The sequence below is a fragment of the Lathamus discolor genome, chromosome 9 (genome assembly GCF_037157495.1).
Source record: "Lathamus discolor isolate bLatDis1 chromosome 9, bLatDis1.hap1, whole genome shotgun sequence".
Lineage (NCBI taxonomy): Eukaryota > Metazoa > Chordata > Aves > Psittaciformes > Psittacidae > Lathamus > Lathamus discolor.
Window position 1 is genome coordinate 6,042,090 of NC_088892.1, and position 20,649 is coordinate 6,062,738.

The following is a 20,649-nucleotide window of genomic DNA, read 5'->3' on the forward strand; positions in this document are numbered from 1 at the left end:
TTCCTCTGCTGCTTGCTGGCCTTGATGGCCCCCTTTTTGCTTAGAGCCTGATGTTCAAGTAGCATTTCTTTCCTGCATGGTCAGAGATGGTTCCTCACCCTATCTGGCTTCCCCCCTCCGACCCCTGAACCTGCTTTGTACTCCTGAGTGCAGAAGGGAGAAACCTGTCACAGAAGAGCTGAGACGTAAGAGCCTCTCTGAATGTGCGGACTGACATTACTCAGGTGTGGTAGATACTGAATGAATGTCACTACTTAGGCATAGTAGATATTGAAGCTGATGCTCAGTTCTTGAACTCAGATAAAAAAAAAACAGGTATTTAACCATTTTAAATTAAGTTACAAAACCAAGACCACCTTCTAAAGAAGCGCAAAATAGCATCGTACAGTTGAAATCAATGGGATGAACTGGCTTACACCAGCAAAAAGTGTGCTCCAACTGGCCTCTTGTGTTTTGCCAGTCATGTCTGCTAATAAAAGTAACAGCTTGTAATTTCAAAAGTCTTGGTTTTAAAAAAGCTGAATTAAGGAATTAGTCTGTATTTAACGAAATGATGGGATGGGTGGAGGGTCAGAAGTTCAGTAGGTGTCAAAGCTGTGACAGTTTATTTGCTGAAAGGCCAATGAACCCCACAGGAACCAGGATCTACTGACACCTACTATGGACAGTCCCAGGGAAGGAGCCATGGGACTGGTATTGTCCATCGTGCTGCTGAGGTTCTGAGACAACCTGAGCCTGTCCTACCACCTGCGGCAGTTCCTTCTACACCCAGCAGCAGCCTTTCCATTTCCTACAGTGGGAGCTCAAACAGGTTTTTGGTACCTCCCGGTTCTCACTGGCTGGAATAACCTTCCCTAGGGAAGGTCACTCCATCACTGCCTGTTATGTGGTGTCTTCCTCTTCTCCCCTGTACCTGCCATAAGCCAACTTACGTTGGCAAGAGAGTTCTGGAGGAAGTGCCGCATGGCTCTAATGTCTGACATGCTTCTGCAGGGGTGAGCAGCAGACTTCAGTCTGTACAGGCTGGCAGTCTGCTTCCTCTCACCAGTGATACAATCAGTTCATTTTTTAACTCTATGCCTTTATTTGCAGGCTCTCGGTATGAAATTTCTTTTGGTTGTTTGTCTAGTTTTTAGTTTCACAACTAAAGAACAAAAAACACTTTTAGACCTTCTTTTAAAAACCTTCTCTTTTCTTTTTTTTTTTTTTTTTTTGACTTCTGGGAAGTAAAAAGCAGCCAAAGACACACAGTACTGAATAAGTCCAATTATACTGCATTCTTGTGGTTGAGTAAGACACAGAGCAACTAAAACAAACTAACATAAACAGGGAAAGCCAAATTAAATACTTACATTCGTATAGTGCAAGAGGATCCTGGGCTCGGGAATGTAATTCAATCTGTATTTATTTTTTAAGTAGGCAGTGCATAAAATAGTCGGGGATCTTTGCAATGTAACTCAAAGGTAGTGGAATACTTTTTGCCTAAGGAGTCAGCTAATGCAGTGTTGTAAGGGACGAAGTGTTTGCTCAGCGTGCAAGAGGGCTTTGACAAATCTAAAGAAAGGATCATAGAGTCAGTCATGGCTCTTCATAATGCAAAAGCAAATTATCAAATGGATACCTGACACCAAACGGGGAGAGAGAATTTGGGTGTCTAATCGACACATGCACAATCTGTTTAACATTGGAAGTGTGAAGTTCTACTTGAGGCAAAAATGATTGCGGTATGTAAGGAATGCAGATGTTTATCTATATATCATTGCCGGTGGGCCTTCTCACAGTCCTCCTAATAACTGTGCTGCAAAAAGAGCTTTTGGACTTTTCCAAAACAAATCTGACCTTCCCATCACTCCCACTTCAATGGGCTTTGTACAAAAGAAGACCTGTGAAAAAGTAGCTGCGGCACAATATGGATGTTAGGAAGTGGCCACAGCACATTATTTTATAGCTGAAGACTGGGGGCGGAAGGTTTCATTTGGAGGTAATACAATTCACTCACAAGTTATTCACACTAGGCCCCTAATTCCTGCTCTGCTGCTGAGTCTGCCAGCATTGTATCAGGTGCTGGCAACTGGTCCCCGGAGCACGGACACACGCAATGCCTGTTTCCTGCTGGTAGGATGAATTGAAGAAGCTGCAATATTTTACTTACTAGTTACTTTTCTGTGCCCACAAATGCCAGCAGCCATCACTGGGACATTTAGGGAATGAAGGAAATGCGGTACATGTTCACAAATGAAATGGAAGTTGAATCATAACCTTCATTAAGCAGTGGTCCAGGTAAGGACTATGCAGGTGTATTTCCAGATTCATCTACCATTAGAAGGAGTGGGTTTCTGGTCAGCCTGAGGGTTGATTTCTGCTCAGTGTCAATCTCAGTAGCAGTAATCATCAGGAACTCCGAATCCATGAAATCCACACCCATCCTCCAGATTTGCTCTGTTAGAACTGTGTGTAGAGTTTGCCTTGAAGGCTGTGATAAAAGGACAGATCCACAATGCTTCTATGTGAATGTTGTGGGGATGTGTCTCAGTGGCACCCCTTGCCAAGCTGTCACTCCAGTGACAGGAATCCTTGTAAATGGGTTTTATTTCTTTGAATCAGTCGCTGAAGGAAGATGTCAGAGAGTGGAACCATTTGGTGTCCCCTCCTGGGGTTACACTTTACAGCCTCCTGGGGCAATAATCTCCATCTCTGACACTTTGCCTTGTAGCAATTGTGAGGAGAAGGGACAAAATTCTCAGCTAGCAGGCCCAAGGAGCTTAAAAATGTTGTCATCCTGAATGATTTCAGCCCGTCAGCCTGTCCGAGGAATGCTTAACCTCCTGTTTTCCTTCCCCTCTTGTTTCCTCTCTATGAATGACTGTTTGCTTCTGCTTCCCCCTCCCCACCTGGCTGCAGCGAAGAAAACCTGTCAGGTTCTGCTGGAGTTGTTCTCCTTTAATACTCAGCCTGCACATGAAAGGTTACCAACCTTGACCTTCACAATAATACAATTAATACTGGCTTTCTGTGGTAATCCCACTTCACTTTCCTGGTCGGCCTTGCACCATCCGCAGCTGTTTTGATATGTAAACCAAAATATCGAGATGTTATTGTTAAGAAGAGGGGCCAAGCTTTAGCTGTTCAAATGCATATTTAGTCACTTGTGAGAGGATAAATTCTTATATAGCATTTTCCACAGAAACTGCTGGACACTTCAGGGTTCTGGAGGTCAGGCCCCTCATCAGGATGGAAACAGGCACTTTGTTAGAGCTGAACAATGACAAAAGCTAATATGAGAATTTCCCCATGGGGTCCTTCCTGGGCTGCAGGTGGAGATCTGCTCCACCATGGACCTCCATGGGCTGCAGGGACACAGCCCGGCTCACCATGGGCTGCAGCACAGAACCTCTGCTCTGGTGCCTGGAGCAACTCCTCCCTCCTTCTCTGACCTTGGGGTCCATAGGGCTGTTTCTCTCACATATACTCACTCATCTCTCCTGGCTGCTGAGGGGCAGCAGTTTCAACCTCCTTCTCAAATACGTTATCCCAGAGGCGCTACCTTTGCTCCAGATGGGCTCAACCTTGGCTGGTGGTGGGTCCACCTTGGATCCAGCTGGCACTGACTGTCAGGCATAGGGGAAGCTTCTGGCATCTTCTCACAGAAGCCACCCCTGTAGTTCCCCACTACCAAAAGCTTGCCATGCAAACCCAATACAGCTCTCTTTAAAGATGTCTGTGCCTTTTGACACTGTAAGAAGAATGCTTTGCTTGGCATCAGGTATGTCAGAGCTGTTACGGGAGAGCTAACTTCTCTCATCTTGTCTGTGAGGCATGCAGCTTGCAAAGCCATCACATGGCTCTCTCTTTGCACTGCACAGTGTGCTATCACAGAAGCTTCCAGGCCTGCTGTAATTCTTGATAGGACTGTCCTCTGTCCCCTCTGTTTCTTTTTGAGGGTCAGGCACTTCTCATCCAAGTAACCTACACCGGTGCAGTGGGAACATCAGTAGGCTATAAGCATCTGAAGAGTAAGACTGCATATGGATCATCTCTCAAGACAGAAAGGACAATGGTTTACTGGAGTGTATGTTGAGATACATAAATTCCCAGCTTAGTTACCCTCTTCTCTACCTTCAGATTTCATTAAAGATTTAGACTCTTAGAGCTGAGCGAAGCTGACAACATGAAGTGCACTGCACCCATTTACAGTACGTATGCAGCCCCATGATGAGGCAGGATGTGAATGCTCCTCCATGGATACTGAGGACTACCAATAGAATTGTTCTCTCTGGAGTACACAGGCATATGCTTACACATAGGGTGAACAAGCCCGTGGGCTTCAGACTTCATGGACTTTCTGGCCTAACGAATGTCCTTTTTATACTGTTGTCAGGGAGCAGCTTGCAGGGGTTTGCTGCTGCCTGCGGATGTGAAGGGAATACTTATTGCCTGCCTTCTCTGGCCATGCTTCCTGTGCACTCTGCTTCCCAAGAAGGGAACCTCCACATTCTACCCAGTGGACCATGGTAAAAATGGACAGAGTATACCTGGTGTTCATGATCTCCTCCTCTGCAGTATTTCTAGCAAGTTGGCTACCTGAATTCCTAAAGGGCTGGGATATTCTAGATATAATTGCCAGATTTAGGGGGTTCGCAGGATGTCCAGCATAATCAATGCCCAGGGGAAACCCAAGAGAACAGCTGGAGTCTTGCTCAGAGTGGGAGAGCTCTGTTGTGTGAAAGGTAATGGAAAACTTTACTGTTGTGTTTTGGTGCTGAGTAACTTGATCTGTGTGGTTATTTTTATTCTTTTCTGTTTACATTCTTAGTACCCTTTTCTGATTTTTAGACACATATTGTACTTTCTCCTATCTGCTGTGAGCTCCTGGATAGAATTCTCCTGATCCCCTTCCCTCTAAAAACACAGACAAACGCAGATTAAAGGTATGTGCTTTTGCAAGAGACTCTGTATTCACACTGCCGCTCTCTGGATTAAGATTGCTGTGGTTTATGTACGTGCAGCTGCTTTCTAATTAAAGCCCACATCTGCCCCGGCTTTAATGCCAGTCAACTGTAGTGAAGCCATTAACCCTCTCTGTTACTTCCACTTTTTGTCCTATGGGCACGTGAAAGGACAAGTGGGTTGAGGAATGAAAACCCTAAAGCATGGTTCTCAGTCTTGCTGGATTTATGCTCAGTACATCTGAAGAGGTGGGGACATGGAAGCCAAGTCTCTTCGTGTTCCCTCAGTTGCGGTGACATTCTGGTTTTAGTCTAATTGAACACACACTCAAGGCCAGGCTGCAGTCCTCCATCCTGCTGCTCAAAGGCCTTCTACATTATTGCGTCTGCTCCCAGTCCATGTAGTTGCTTACCACGCCTGACAGGCCCCTTCTGGGAAGGACATGCATTTGTTGTGTTCAGTGGGTTACCCTGTCATCCATCCACCCAAAGGATCCCCTGTGTCAAGGGAAGGAATCCTTAGTAATTTCTCCCTTGCTTTGTGTTGCTCCAGCTGGAGAGCCCTCTGGTCTAGCTCTGGAGACTGTGCAGAGTCTCCCATCCAGCTTGTAGAATTCAGGAGGCCAGGTCATCCAGAAGGGATTTTTGTATGATTCCTCTAAATGATAGATGAGCTAAATGGGGACAGATGAAAGGTTTGCCTCATTTCCTTGGGACTGAGCAATAAAACAGGGAATATGAATTAAAAAACCCAAACAAACACCAAAAAGAAACGCAAGGGAAGTTTGACCTCTTTGACTCTTGGAGCACTGTTTAGACTTTCAAACCTGAATCAGCCCAAGTTTGTGGCTTATTATGCAGGCTGCTCTTGATAACTTCTGAAACTTCATCCAAATGAACTATTCAGATCCTGGGTGGAGTAACATTAATGGTGATGTAACAGACCTGAGGTCAGTGCATCTCCTCCCAGTGTGTGGTCTGTGAATAATACGTGGGCCTGTGGGTCCCAGAAGCAGTGATCTCTGTGTGAAAGAATTTGAAATAAAGGGTAGCTGTATCACAGTTAATACTCCCATTTCCTCAAAGAATCCATTCACTGCAGAGGAGGAAGGAATGGGCCTCTTCAACATTTGTCTTTGAAAGAGCGCTCAGAAGTGGAGGAGCTCTGACTGAAGTCAGGTACACCTGAAGAAAGTCTCCATCTGAAACAAATGCCTGCAAAACAAACTGAAGTCAATGTGTGATGCAGGTGGCTGATGGTTTCTGAAGTCACAACATTTTTGTCTTGATGCCTACAAGTGGGATTAATTGTACTGTGAGCAGTGATAAGCACACAGTATAAAAGGGTATTGAACCATCTCTTCTCTCTAAGCATGACTTTAAGAGTGTTGCTTTAGATGGTGCAAATTTTAAGGCATTAGCCCTGGTGGGTTTTTCCCTCAATGGACAAATGTACTGCATAGCAATGAATGGCTCATGGGAGTTTTAAGAGGAGACTAGTGGGATATTTTTTAACCAAACAGAAGTTTAACTTCCCTGTGTATGTTCTGTTCTCTAAAGCACTGTGCAGATTCGAAATGTTAAGTACCAAAGTTTAATGGAGAAGTCCTAAATCTCTGTAATGCTGTCTCTTCCTATGTACAGCAGAATGATTGGTATAATGATCTTACTCTGTGGTTTTATTTATATCCTGTACTTTCGGGTTGTGAACTTCATATGTAAAAATTATTCTCGACTGATGAGGTTGAGGTGAAGCTTGTGGATTGATTGAAACTCACAGTGGCCTGTTGGATGTAGGTATGTCTTTATGGATTTTCAGATGGACATTCTCCAAATGTCTTAAATGGAGAAGTTGTTTATTTGCATCAGCATAATCCCCCTTGCTTATGCCATGGCCTGCAGAGGAGTTCCGATGGGAACCAGGGCACCACCTTGACAAAGCTTAATGAAAGGAGCAGTGAAGATACTCTGCAGCACCCTTCAAAGCTTCAGAATAACTGCTTCCCATATGCTTCTTGATGGCAAATGGATGTTTTAAGATAAATACCATCATATAAATTCTTATTTGTCAATAGGTCCCCTGTTACCGCACACTGATGCTGTTACTGAGGGGTAACAGCATCTAAAGATTCCAGCCACTGACAGGCAGATAAGTCATTTTGGACTACTATTATGTTCCTTTTTGTTAGCAGAAAGAATCTTTTACCAGAGGATACTTCTATTTGCTTTTATCTCAGGTATATGCCTCATATGTGCCTTTGTGTGCATCTGTGTATATGTTTGCTTGTGTCTAGAATCCACTATATTTATTCAAGAACGGTACTGAGTTCTTCAAATATGTGTGGGACCACAGCGTTACCAACCTTGCTGCTTAGAAGATGTGATCGTTTGCTGGGTTAGAATTTGTGAAAAGAGGGATTAGCTCACTAAAAGCATCTTTAGGGACAGTGTTTCAAGGCTATTCTCTCTAAGAAGAGATTGGTAGAGGTGATACAGTCAAGAGAGAGAGATAGATCTGGAGAATGATTCTCAAGAGCTTTTTAGTTGTCATTTGTATGCTCAGTCCTGAAAATTCCTGTTTTTTTTCACCAGTTTCTATTGGAATAATAAATATCACAATTGGATTTCAGTTAGAAACTTAGAGGAAGAAAGAAAATAAATAGCCTTTGAACTACCCACTGTGGTTTGGGCAAGAAAACTCATGATTTTGAAGGCCAAAAAGAGACCTTGAGACATTCTTGCTGTGGATGAAAACTGGCTGGTAGTTCTCATGAGCAGTCTCTTTTCTTCCCATTAGCTCATCATTTCTTGATTTGTTCAGCTAACATTATCTGCTATGTTTTGACTTGGAACTGAATTGTATAAGCATGTTATCAGAGATGAAGAGCATACGTTTTCCTATATTCTCCCTCATGTGGTGATAGATACGATGCACATTAGAGTATAATCATGAAAATCTAATAATCAAATGCAGTTTTTTCTCTTAGCTTTAAAAATTCATAGTATGGCTTCTGAGTTAGGAATTTATACAAGAAAGAAGACCTCGGCTGTCTCTAAGGATATGTCTGAATAAGCATGATCTGTATATCATAAAAATTTCAGCAGCTTTTCTACATATTGAGATTTGGCATGGACTGAACTGACAGCAAGTACATGTCATTTGTGAGGTATGATGGATTAGTCTGACTTGTTATGTTTTATGAAAATTATACAGTAATGCTTAGTCATACCTTCGATGCAGTTACTGCAATAAAGGTAGATTATGCCCTGGAGGGAAGAATCACCTTTATTCCATTGGTGACTGTGCAATTAAAACCACATTGGAGTGATTGTATCACTTTGATTCATTGGTGTAATCTTTGGAGAAGGCCCTTCTCTTGAACAAGCAGGCCTTATGTCCTAATGGCCAAGTTTGTGTACCATTTTACTGTGGTAACTGAAACGTAGCTCTGTCAATTGTCATTTTTTGAGTCTTTCTCTGTTCAGTAAGTACATTTCCAGCCGCTGTTCCTTGTGAAACTGAAAAAGAGAGAACAATCTGCCTGCTCTCCAAATAGGTGCAACTCACAACTGCAATTTCTACTGATTTGTGTTTGAATTGCAGAGTGAAAACAAGTTTTGGGGAAGAACCCCAAAACCACACCTGCCACCTCAGTGGAGGATCCCTAACTGGAAAGGACTTAGGTCCTTATAGTGACCAGGTTTTCGTTGTATAGCAGCCTTTGAGAGTTTGCTACTGTCAGACTGAAAATACAGAGCTGCCTCTCCCCTAGCTCCTGACATTTAGAGGAATGTGAGTCAGTGATGAATAAGGAGATGGATAATAAGTGCAGCAGCAAGTGATTTCCTTTTCTTATTAGGTAACAACCAGTTCAGCACCTATAGTCACTCTGTATTTGCATAAAGGTAGGTTTCATATTGCAGTAATTAAAACTGTTCTTAAGCAAGGAGTGAGTATAACTGGCAGTGTGGCAGACTTCTGACCTGCTACAACAATAGCGAAAGCCTTTGGGAAAGTGAGAGTCTGTTCCTTACCTCTTCCCTGTGGATTTTTTGATAATGAATACATAGGTGCATATTGAATGCATAGTTTGAGACCTCGTGTCTTTTGGGGTTGTAACGGGTTTTGGGGAACAGAGGTTGCTAGAAATTTCTGATGCTTTAACTGACCAAATTCAGTGGAAGTGTTGCTGGCATTGATCTTTTTGACTATTGAAAGCAATTGTGAAGACTTTCTCCAAGTCACGTTTTCAACTTTCAAGAGCTCATTGTTGCTCTTGCTTCAAGTCTTGCCTCTTTATTGCAGATTGTCATCAAGCCGTAGATGAAATCTGTCCAGCAGGAAATGCACATAACTGAAAATATTTCAGAGATTTTCTTTTCTCTGGCCTTGAACTGGCATGGAAGCAAATCCTGAATCTGTGGAACATGCAGAAATAGCCACTGCTTTTTAAGGAGTTTTAGGATTTTTTTCCTAAAGCTGCAGCTGATAGAATAATGTGATTCTGCAAGAATCTTCGTTTTCAGAAGAAGTTCTTGAGCCCCATTTTAGAAAAGCTCAGAAACACAAAGCTCAAAGACTTAAAATCTGTTTAAAACAAGGCCAAGGTCGATTAAAAAGAGTATTTTGATGTGGGTCAATCTTTAGGGAAGGAGAAGTTGTTTTATTTTTCAAATAGACAGTCCTTAATATCTCTCACACTTGATTATTGTTAATTGTATCCCTTCTGAAATGTAAGAGAGACTCAAAATGTAGCAGGATGAAACCAGTCCCTACAAAAACCTGTTGGCTGCACAAAGAAATCTCTGCATATATTGCCACCAGTAGCTGCTTCACTGGAACAGGGCTGACTCAGAGCTGAGACACCTTCTTGCAGCTGCTGAACACAGAGGCATCCATCCCCACAACACTGCTACTTCATATGGGATTCTTCCAGCGCAGTCGGTGCCAAGAGCAAAGTAAGAGCTCTTTCCTTGTAGCCTTTAATTGAGCTAAGCTCTCTTTGATTCAAGAGCTAGTTTTGCCTGAGCACTGAGTGCAGAACTAGGCCATACAAATAGTTTCAGTATAGATCAAAAGATTATTGTGTGTAGGTATTAACAACGAACATTATTGATATTAATGAAGAGACACGCTGTGCTTACCATCTGCAGATGTTGGAGTGGGTGGATAAGATTTGGGGTTTAGGGAATTGGAAACAACCTGTTCTGTTGTTTTGTTGGTTTTTTTTTCCATTTGGTTAATTATGAAATGATTCTTAAACCAGATAACAGTGACTAATTTGGCCAGTGAATTTAATGGGATGAAAGGCAAGTACAGAAACAAAGCAAACAAAGAAAGGAGAAAAACAAACCAACACAGGAGCTTTAGCTTGTATGTAATGATGTGTAATTGCTGTTCCTATCAGAAGGAAACTTTTTTCCATAACTAATAAGGGCATTTTTCAGTTTTAGATGTTCAAATTTCAATCAGCATTTGAACACACGATAAATATCAATGGCAGAGATTGTTCCTGACTTGTACAAGGTTTAGAATGCTTATGTATCCTGCATCAGCCATAAGTGTATGGTTCAGAGGAGGAGATGTATCTATGGGTGTTACCTATCTTATCACACAGCTCATTATTTAATATTTTCTGTTCATGGGCTGGTTTAAGTTTTTAATACAACCCCCAAATATTCATGTTGTGTTTCACTGGGGGACTTGCCCAGTTTTGGTGAGTGTTTCTTTCTGCCACCTGCTGCTGTGAACAGACTCTTCAATATGTTCTTTGCGTGCTGTGGCACTGTTGCTTTCGTGACATTTTACTTGCTATAAAGAACAAAACTGTCCCAACCCAAGAAGCAGCCCTGTCAGCACTGACTGCTGCGGGAGCAAGGTCTGTTTCTAAAGGGAAGGCTGACTGAGTTTTCTTGGTGTTACAGGTCATGTACCATCAAACTTGGATGAGAGCAGCTTTGTTTAAACACAGGTTAAAAAGAAGATGAGCTAATTTGTGGCAGTTTTGGGCACACAGGGAAAATTTATTGTTATAGTCCTTTATGGGAGATTTCTTGTGAGCACGGTCCAATTGTCTTAATTCTCTGTAATTCCTCTTCCATCATCAGTCCCTCATCTGTTCTGCACAACTTCTTTTCAGTTCTCTTGTCTTCTCTTAGGTTAGTTACCTGCTTTCTTCTTTCTCCATCCTAGATCTTACTGTGACCATGCATCCTTGGGTCGGAAGGACACCACTTGTTGAATCCAAGTCTTGTCTTGCTGTTTTCTGCAGAGAACCTCTAAGTTGTAGGAAAGAACCGGTGCTGTGGTAACAGGGTAGCATGTTCTGCAAGGAGCCCTTCGCCTGCCAGGAGTGCCAGTAAAACCCGGTTTAGTTAGGCTTTTCATGGTTAGGGCAACATGTGGGGCACTTGTTTTCACCTCTTAGGCCTCAGATTGTGTCCAGGGCTTTCCTCTCCTCATGTTCAAAGGTGAATTACTCCAGTACTTCCCATTGTCCAGGTATATAGCTTGGTTTATTCTGGAGTCAGCACTAACAGACTCTGCAGAGGAACAGGCTCAGAGAGAAGAACGAACACAGCACGGCCTGTGCTGTAACTGCTGCTGGTAACGTGACTCCAAGGAAAAACCTGCTCTGTCCACGTTCTGAGCTAAGCTGAGAGTCCTGGGCTAGGAGCAAGGGCTGAACCAGAGTACACAAGAGCTCTTTCCTTCTCAGTCTGCACAGCAAAAGGAGATGTCACAAAGATGAAGTGACTTGCTTCAGGCTCCACGGAAAGCCAGTGGCAGTACTGGATCTCCTGAGGCAGATGGGTGCTTATGCTTTGAACCACAGAGCTGCTCCGTAGGCCTTTAGCTCATTACATAATGTTGGTCTTATTAGCGAGGACTGTTTTTATCCAAGCAGAGCCAATGAACCTTAGGCTGCTTCGGGAGGAGGGATGCATTGCATGATAATTACAGGATGCTAGAGCTGTCCAAGAACATTTTAAGTCGAATGTATTTGATATTATGCAGATATAAAAAGACTGCAGGTGGCTGCTCTCTCAGCTTCACCTCTTGACTTTTGGACTGTGCCTCTACAGAGGATTTTCAAACACTTCTATGTCGGGACAACAGATAATGGAAGGCTGCCCAGATACAACTTGTGTCCTGCTGGGAGGAGAAGAAATGACCATCCTCATGTTCAGCTTCTCTGTGCATGAGGATTTCATTTTGGCCAACAGACATAGAAAAGAAATAAACAAAAGAGGTGCACTTTCAGTAAAAGCTCCTACTTAAACAGCTTGTGAGAACAAAGAGTTTCAAGCAATATCAGTAATAAGCAAGAAACTACTGATTGACTGTAGAAGACAAATTACATAGAGGAATTTGTAGTTGACCTACCTAAAAAGGCACATATTAGTCATTAGGTTTGATTTTCTTTTAGTACTGGGCAAAACTGTTTTGCATTGTCTTTTACTAAGGGATGAATCTCATCAGTTGTGTTTGCTTTTATCATACTTTACTGCAGGGACAAATTGAAGTTTTAGATGAAAACTTCTCATATTGGACTAGTCCAGTCTAGACATTGCTTTCAGTAGGCTTCGGAAAGTTCTGAAGTATTTTCCAGCAAGGTTTCTTTCATCACTGGTGAACTTGGACAGCAGACAAATGAAATGGATGAAAAATATGTATTTAGATCCTGGCATGGAAGAAAGGGATCTCGGTGCAATAGCCTGTCACCAAGAGAGCTCCTTCTGAAGTACTTATGTTTTTAGAAAATCCTTCACTTGCTGTAAAATGTATTATTAGTGAGAAGCTTCAAAGCAAAACATTCTGCCCTCCCACTTTTGATTATTAGCTGAACTGATTATGTAAAATAGCCTTTTAGCAATTAATACTTGAGTGAAAGCCTGCTCTCAAGTGAAACGGTAATGGATCTTTGTTACACTATCAGGTTTCATAAAAAGGCTGTTTAACCGAGCTTTTTCTGTACAAACAAACCAATAAAACACAAGTGTGAAAACCTCATCATTTTAGGACTTTTCTGCTGTGGAATATCAGCCTCTTTGCTGATACGGGGGCAGTTTTGTCTATAATTCCAACTCTTTTCTCTTGGAATATTTTAACATAATCAGTGCTTTTGCACTGTGATCATAAGGTTTCATTATTTGTTTTAAAGCTGTTAAAAGAGAGAGTGGTACTTTGGCATGGATTCGCAAAGAGCTTTGATGAGTTCCAGAAAAGTGACTGTTATACAAATACAAGGAATGAAAAGAACTTGTTATCTTTAACAAGAGCTTGATTGGATGTAATAAAAGTTCCTTGTTAATTTACTGAAGTTAGCAGCTATGCTGGTAATGAATTTATAATCAACAACATTTGATCTTCTGCGGAAGCTTTTGCCCCTTTCTCCCCCGCCCCCAAAATGTTTCTGGAGAGAGTCCAGATAATTTCCTTTAATAGGGATTAAAACTTTAAAGGAGCGGTGCTTTATAGTGACCCTTTTTGGCAGTTTATCAGAACACTTACGCAGCTGGTAAATGTAACTACAAAATGCTGTGGAGGGATGACTATTTTTCCTTAAACAGTCTCTCCTCTCCCCTCCCTGCCACGGGCAGCACATTGTTTACAGCAACACTGACAAAATAAAGAATCACAAAAATGAGTTACGTGAACAGGAAAGCTTTGATTCTATGGGAATAGCTCCAAAAATGTCTTTTGTGTAATGCATGTTAAATGAAGTCATTATCCCAGAACTTTGAAATAATTCTACCCAAATAGACATAACCTGTTTTTTTAAGTCATTATGTTACAATTAAGAGTTCTGAGAAACTGTCTGTGTTTTCAGTGTGAATTAGGGCTGATGTTCACATGCGCACTCACACAAAAGGCTGCCAAAGCATTGTGCTGCACTTACAGAGGAGTTTTCCTGGACTCGTTTTGATTTTGCAGTCCTTTCACAAGCTTGGATTGTTGGAATTCAGTGTTTTAGCACGGGGAGCCGCAGCTCTGCTCTTGTTTTGTTAATTTTTTCAAAGTCTCTCAGTCACCTCAATATTCCCTTAGTCCCAACTCCTGCCAAGTACTATCCTGGTCTACAGGGAGAACACCAATGGCATAGCGACAGATGGACAGGGCAGACAGACGGCCCATATAATCCATCCTATGCTGGTTTTATAAGTCTATAAAAATGCAATAAAGAAAAGGGTCTCATTAGGTAGAGGCAGGGGGCTGATCGATTTGCAGGCCACACTCAGTTTATAGCTGCCTTCTGTGTGAAAGTCCACCTTACCGTCTGAGTTCGCCCTGTTTGCCGTGCCTTGTTTAGTTAGACTTAATTTACCTCAGGTAGCGTTGAGCATTATTCATGTTTTTTTGTAGTGACTTTTACCCCAATTTGGCACCTAGGAGTGGACTCACTCTCATTTTACTCTGCAGAAATGAAACCCTTAAGCTAGAGGTCAGGAGAAAAGCTGAGTGAAATACCAAGTGTGGGATATCTGAGAAGGCAGGAGCTGTTAATTGAAAGGGAAACATAATACTGTCAGATCTCTCCTTTCAACTCACGTGTGTTTTTCTGCATTGCAACAAACAGCACCTCCAAGTATTGAAAGAGGCCAAAGGAAAAATACTTTGTACGTAATCAGGCTCATTGATCCTCAGAACAATCCATGTTATCTTTTGCTGTGGGAGTCCTTCTAGGGAAGAGCTTGTTTTCTGTGCAAGAAATAAGAGCAAGTGATTTTAAAATAACGAAGGCAGTGGGACTGGGTGTCGTGGCTGCATCAGTGATGTGGCTCTCTTCACATAAGGTCCGTCATTCTTAATGGTGCCAACCCCTGGTGCCGGTGGGATCAGGGGGAGAGGTGAGCGTGCCTGGCCCCACACTGCAGAGCATGAGATGCACACCTCATCACTGAGCGATGGGTAATGTGTTCTAGGACCTGGACACGGGCATGGAGCAGGCAGCTGCTGACATGTGAGGAGCAAGGAGCAGTCCTTGACTCTGCTGCTGACCTTGGGCAAATTGCATTATCTCCCTGAGCCTGAGTTTCCCAGTCTGCAAAAATGGGACCAAGGACCTTGGTCATCAAGAGGTTAAAAGTATCTGTTTCAGGTAAGTATGAAAGAAATTTGTATCTTAGACTGGGAAAACAGCCCGTACTGCCCATACACAATGTATTTTTTGGAATCCCACCTGAATAAATGATGACAGACTCCTAAAGCTGAACTGTTGACCAAGTCCTGTGGAACTGTGGATATTTTTATTCATGTACTCACTAATATGTCAGTGAATCCAATTAAGCTTTTCCTCAACTACCTCCTGTGTCCGTGAGTTCTTCCAGTTCTTGTTCGGCATTACTTTATTTTTACTGTTTTTAAGTTGTTGCCTCTATGTTTTAGTGGCTGTTACCGGTTCTTACTAAGAACAGAAGTTCATAAACATCTGTGATAATTTAAGGAAAGGACCAGTCTTCAATCAAAATAGCTTTTTAAGTCCAATTGGTGGAAATGGCTTCAAAGTGATCAGGATTACTAATGTTCAGAAAGACTTACCAACCTTAAGAGGGCTGTCACTTGGATAGTTGAATGTTCCTACCATTTACATCCATGACATTGTAATTATTTTCTTTCATTCTTACTGGATATCTAAAAGCTTCTCTTTAACCTTAAGAGAATAAAATGAGAAAATTGGCAAACTTCAAAATAAATAACTATGTTCCAGCCAATAATGATTTGTCAAATTGTAGCATCATGCCAGAAAAGATCTGAGTCTTGAGTTCACTCAGAGTATTCCAGTTTCCAGTATAAAACCTTCCACGGTGTTTAAAGTGTCTAAGGCCCATTGGGAAAAATCTTCTGGGTATTTACTTCAATCTATTATTATTATTACTACTATTATTGCTGTTGTTGTTGTTATCATTATTATTCTCCATTTTTGTTGTTTTCTTCCTCCCCCCCCTTCCTTTTTATTCAAGCAAACAAGCAAGTCAGTCCCATGCGATGCAGTTAACCATACAACTCATCCCTACCCTTTGATATTACACATTACCCCCACGGAGCTGATTCTTCAAAGCCATTGACTGGGTTTGAGGAGCCAGTTTCTGTTAATTTTAATGGGGATTAGACATCCATCCCCTAAGGCAGCTTTGAAAAATCTCCACCAGATTCTTTATGGCTCTTCTTGGAGGCAGCAAAATGTTTACCCAGTTATGTAGCTGCATTTCCCAAAACACTGCTAATGTAAAGCTGGAGATCATCTTACTTCCTCAAGCTTAAAGAGCCCCATTTTTCTGCTCAGCCAGATTTTCTATTTCATTTCTGTTGAGCCCTCTGTATGGTGCAGTTTCAAAGGGGAGCGACAGTTTTGGAAAAGAACTAATAGATCATCCTCTTTGCATGCAAGGAAAATGCTACCTTGTTTTTTTGACATGCAATCTGTAGCAATCAGTTTATATCTTGTTCTCCTTTTCTGGAGGTTACATTGACAGCCTCCTTCAGAAAAGTGGTTTCTTTCCATCCTGCTCTGAACAATGTATTTTAAGCGTGCTTCACCTTAAATATGAGGGCTTTTGAAACAAGATTACTGAACCAGGCAAGGGGGAGGGAAGAGGAGAATTACCTGTTCAGGAGAACTAAAAGCAACAAACCCAGGTACGTTTTCCATTCATTGTCACACAGAACCCAGCAGTAGTCTGGATTCCCTTTCTCCTGCGTTGCTACCCTCCCATCTGAATCGGCTCTGGGAAATAATAAGAGCAAACCTCAACTTTTACCTTGGGCAGCTTCCTTAGAAGTATCTGCTCTGCAAACATTTCCTTTGAAAAAAGTCAGAAGCTTGCCATGTGTATAAACAGAAGTGGTTTTAGTTATAGCAACATGGACGGCTGCTAAATTGCATTTAAATTGTCCTTGTTTAATTTATGTTCTCTGCTGTCTTCCTTGTATATATCCCTTAGTTATGTTTTTGTCAGTCGTGTTTCTTTAAATGTATTATAAATCTGTATTTCCCTCATAAACCAGTCTAGAAAAGGGCATCTGTACTGGAAACTGGTTTTAGTGACTTGACACTTTGGCTCTTTTATGTTGTGAAACGAGTTTTAATTTTCTTAACATAGGCCAGGCATGGTACATAAACCTCTTCCCCCCCAGGGAGGCTTTTATGTTTGATTCCTTTGGTGGCAAAGCTTTTGAATTTCTCCCCTTGATTGACTTGATTATGATCTTCCCAGTATATATCCTTCATGTTGATGAATTCCTGGTAGGGATCCTCAAAGGAGTTTACAAGCCTCAATGCTAGATGAAACAGAAGAATTAAATTATCCCTGCAAAAGCTGCTACCAGTGAAAATAGGAAGTTGAATATTAGTGCTGCCAATTTATTTATGCTTTGATTGTCTAATCTGAGATACTGGGGAAAGAGTCATTTTTAGGGAATAGGTGCTCTGGGGTTTCTCCAGGTGTCTGGATCTGCACAAACACAGAACCCAGTTTGGAAACGCAGGTCAAAGCCTCTGTAAATGCAGTCCTGGCTCACCCTGTTCTTGTGCTTTGTTAATGCTGGGATGGAGTGGATCTGATCATCCTTGACCAAGGTCTTCTACTCACTTAGGAGAAAATTACTGATGGAATCTCCCTGCTGCAGGGAGCAGCTAATCCAACAGTCCATAAGAGAACTAAGCAGTGTGTAGCCACCATGGGGACACCTTACAGCCCTGCATAGAGGCTTTGCTGGAAGGGATGTTGCTTGAAGTATATACATGGCAGGCGATGCTTCTCTCTTCTGTTACTCAATATGTTGCATCAGGAAAGGCTAGGTTTTGCACTAGGAAATGTGTTCAGAGCATGGTTGGCTTCATAATCGGCTCTTATAGGCCATTGCTGCCCAGCTCCATTTGGCTGTAAGCACTACTACACACAAGAAGGCAGCTCAAGTTGTCTTAAACTTCATTCACTGGTGTGGACTCAGCCACACAGCATCAACACAATTGTCCTACTCAGAGTGTTTTTAGGTGAAAGGCAGATTACCTGGGGATGAAAAATGCTGTTAAAACTAACCACGATGGCATAAAGGCAATAAATAACACACTGTGTACCATATCTACCCACTTACTTACAATTTGTTCATGATAGGTATGGCCGGGGGTACACTGAGATGCTGTTCCTAGAGCTGAGATGGTAGCCACGATGAATTCAACAGCTCTGGAATATACATAGCAAGAAACAAAATGAGGGCAGGATATTTTGACCTTAATATAGTTTTCATTGTTGGATTTCTAGTATAAATACAGATCGATAATTTTTTGTATTCAGGGAAGAGAATCTGTATTGACTGTTTTAACAGTTAGTAACATCCTGATCAAAGGATGAGTGATCTTTGGTACTCAGATTCACAGCCTTTACGGATCTTTAACTTCTTGAGAATTAGCACGCTTGTAACTGATTCAAGTCGGCATCAAGTTGGATGCCACAAATAATCCAGCAGGGACCTAAGAAGATTTGGCAGATAGGTAGCAATGAGTCTGGGTGCTGCCCCTTTAGCTCTAACAGGCCATCTTTGCACAGGAGGGGGCTGAGAAGCATTTCCAGGAGACCAGAGACAGACCTGCTTCTTCTCGTCTGTGCTTTCACAACCATGCTTTGTTTTTTCTTCCTGTAAAGTACATAGGGAGCTGGTGGAATGGGGAAGAAATGGGGAACAGAATTGGAAGTGTGAAAATGATAAAACTTATGGATTGAGATAAAACAGTTTAAATAGTGGTGATGATGGTAATAGTAATGATGATGATAATAAATTGTGAGGAAAAGGAACAAAATAGCAGAGAGAAAAATAAACTGCAAGAAAGACAAGTGATGGAAGTCAAAACAACTGCTTACCATCAACCTGCTGATGCCCACTGGTGGGGCAGCGTGAGAAGCAGAAAGGGCCTTGACTCTTAAGTGCTGCTCAGCAGTAACTAAAACATCCCTTTGTTATCAGCACTGTTTCCAGCACAAATCCAAACCATTGCCCCATAACAGCTACTCTGAAGGAAACTCTATCCCAGCCAAACCCAGCGCATAAGGAAAAGGAGACTAAGGAGACTAAGTTGGAGAATGGCAGATGAATGTCATATTTTTCACAGACTTCTTTTTTTCCTTATAAGAAAACTATGGTTGGGGCTTATTCAGAAGTTAACTCAGACAGATGGGAGTTAAGAAAGAACTGGAAGGGCAGGCAGGAGAGACAGAGGTTTGAGTTGCCTGAAAACAGGCATAAAGTTAGGCCTGGATGTCTATGTGTATAAATTCTTTTCTAAACACAAAAACTAGAAATAATAGAGCAGTGCAATACAGGAAAGCACGAATCCCTCTCGCTGCAGAGCTCTCCTCCCTCCTACACTGGCTTTAAGTCTCTCAGCTGTCGTTTGTCATTGTTGTTAGAGCTGGCTGAAAATGGTCCAAGCTTTATGAAAACTGTCATGACCTATTTTCCTGCCTTGACAAATAAAAGGATGTTTTTTCAGGGTGGGGAGAAGTGTTATTATCTCTAGTGAAAGCAAGCTTATTTGTTTTAAACTGGTTTGATGGTTGTTGTTTCTATTTTGGTAGATCTGTGTGTATGGAAAATGCTGCCAGAATGCTAACACTGCGCACTGCCAGAACTCCATTCTCATTTGCTTCTTTCTCGCTGTCCCATTATGAAAGTGAACTGATTAGAGGGTTCGTTATTGACTGTCTTATTCACATACGTTTCTAATCGATTTTAACACTCTGGATGCCAGTGTGTGGTCTCCTGCAGCAGTGTTCTTAAAGCTGGGGGGTTACCAGTTTTGAATTTGCTGCTAGATCAAAGAAGGAGAAAAGCAAGGATTTGTTAAGATCTTTGGGTATAGCTGGTGCCTGGTGGTAACTTTCTGACCTTAACACAGTGACAGGCTCACATCACATCCATACCTGTTTTCCTGGAGAACCTCTGGCTAATTTTTGCTGTGTGTGAAGGCAAATCCATGCCACAGAGAATTGGGGCTGGTTATCCCCCAAATCAAAGGTTATAAATTCTATTAGTGATTCCAAATGAAGTCAGAACGAATCTAAGAGCTGTATTTTCAGATGGCAAGGTTAATAAATGAATGTGAATTGCATAGAAATAAGTTCAGTGGGGAGAACTGTTGAGTTAGCCTCGGTTTTTGGAATTTCAGGCCAGAGAAATGTAGAGGGTGAGAAAATGTTTCTCCATGCAGTTTCTGGTGAGGTTCTGATGTTTCTAGAGCTTTGTAGATATTTTCAGACCCTCCTCCCCCCAAATGAAATCTGATGATCCAGGTAAGTTCTGGGATTCGTATATTTGGAGTGAGACCACAATGAAGTGAGGCACTGGAATGGGTTGCCCAGGGAAGCTGTGAGTGCTCCATCCCTGGCAGTGTTCAAGGCCAGGTTGGATGAAGCCTTGTGTGGGATGGTTTAGTGTGAGGTGTCCCTGCCCAGGGCAGGGGGGTTGGAACTGGATGATCTTGAGGTCCTTTCCAACCCTAACTATTCTATGATTCTATTAAGTTTGAGATGTCTTGTTTGTTTCAGCATGTGCTGGGGGTGATCTGCTGGATGACAGGGAAAGCTGAGCTGTACAAGATGGGGTCCTTCTATACTGGTGGAGGTCTGCTATCTGCTCCTTTCCCCAGGGCATCATGCCATTCCTATGCCATGTATTTTGACATTTGTGAGCAATTTCAGGGAA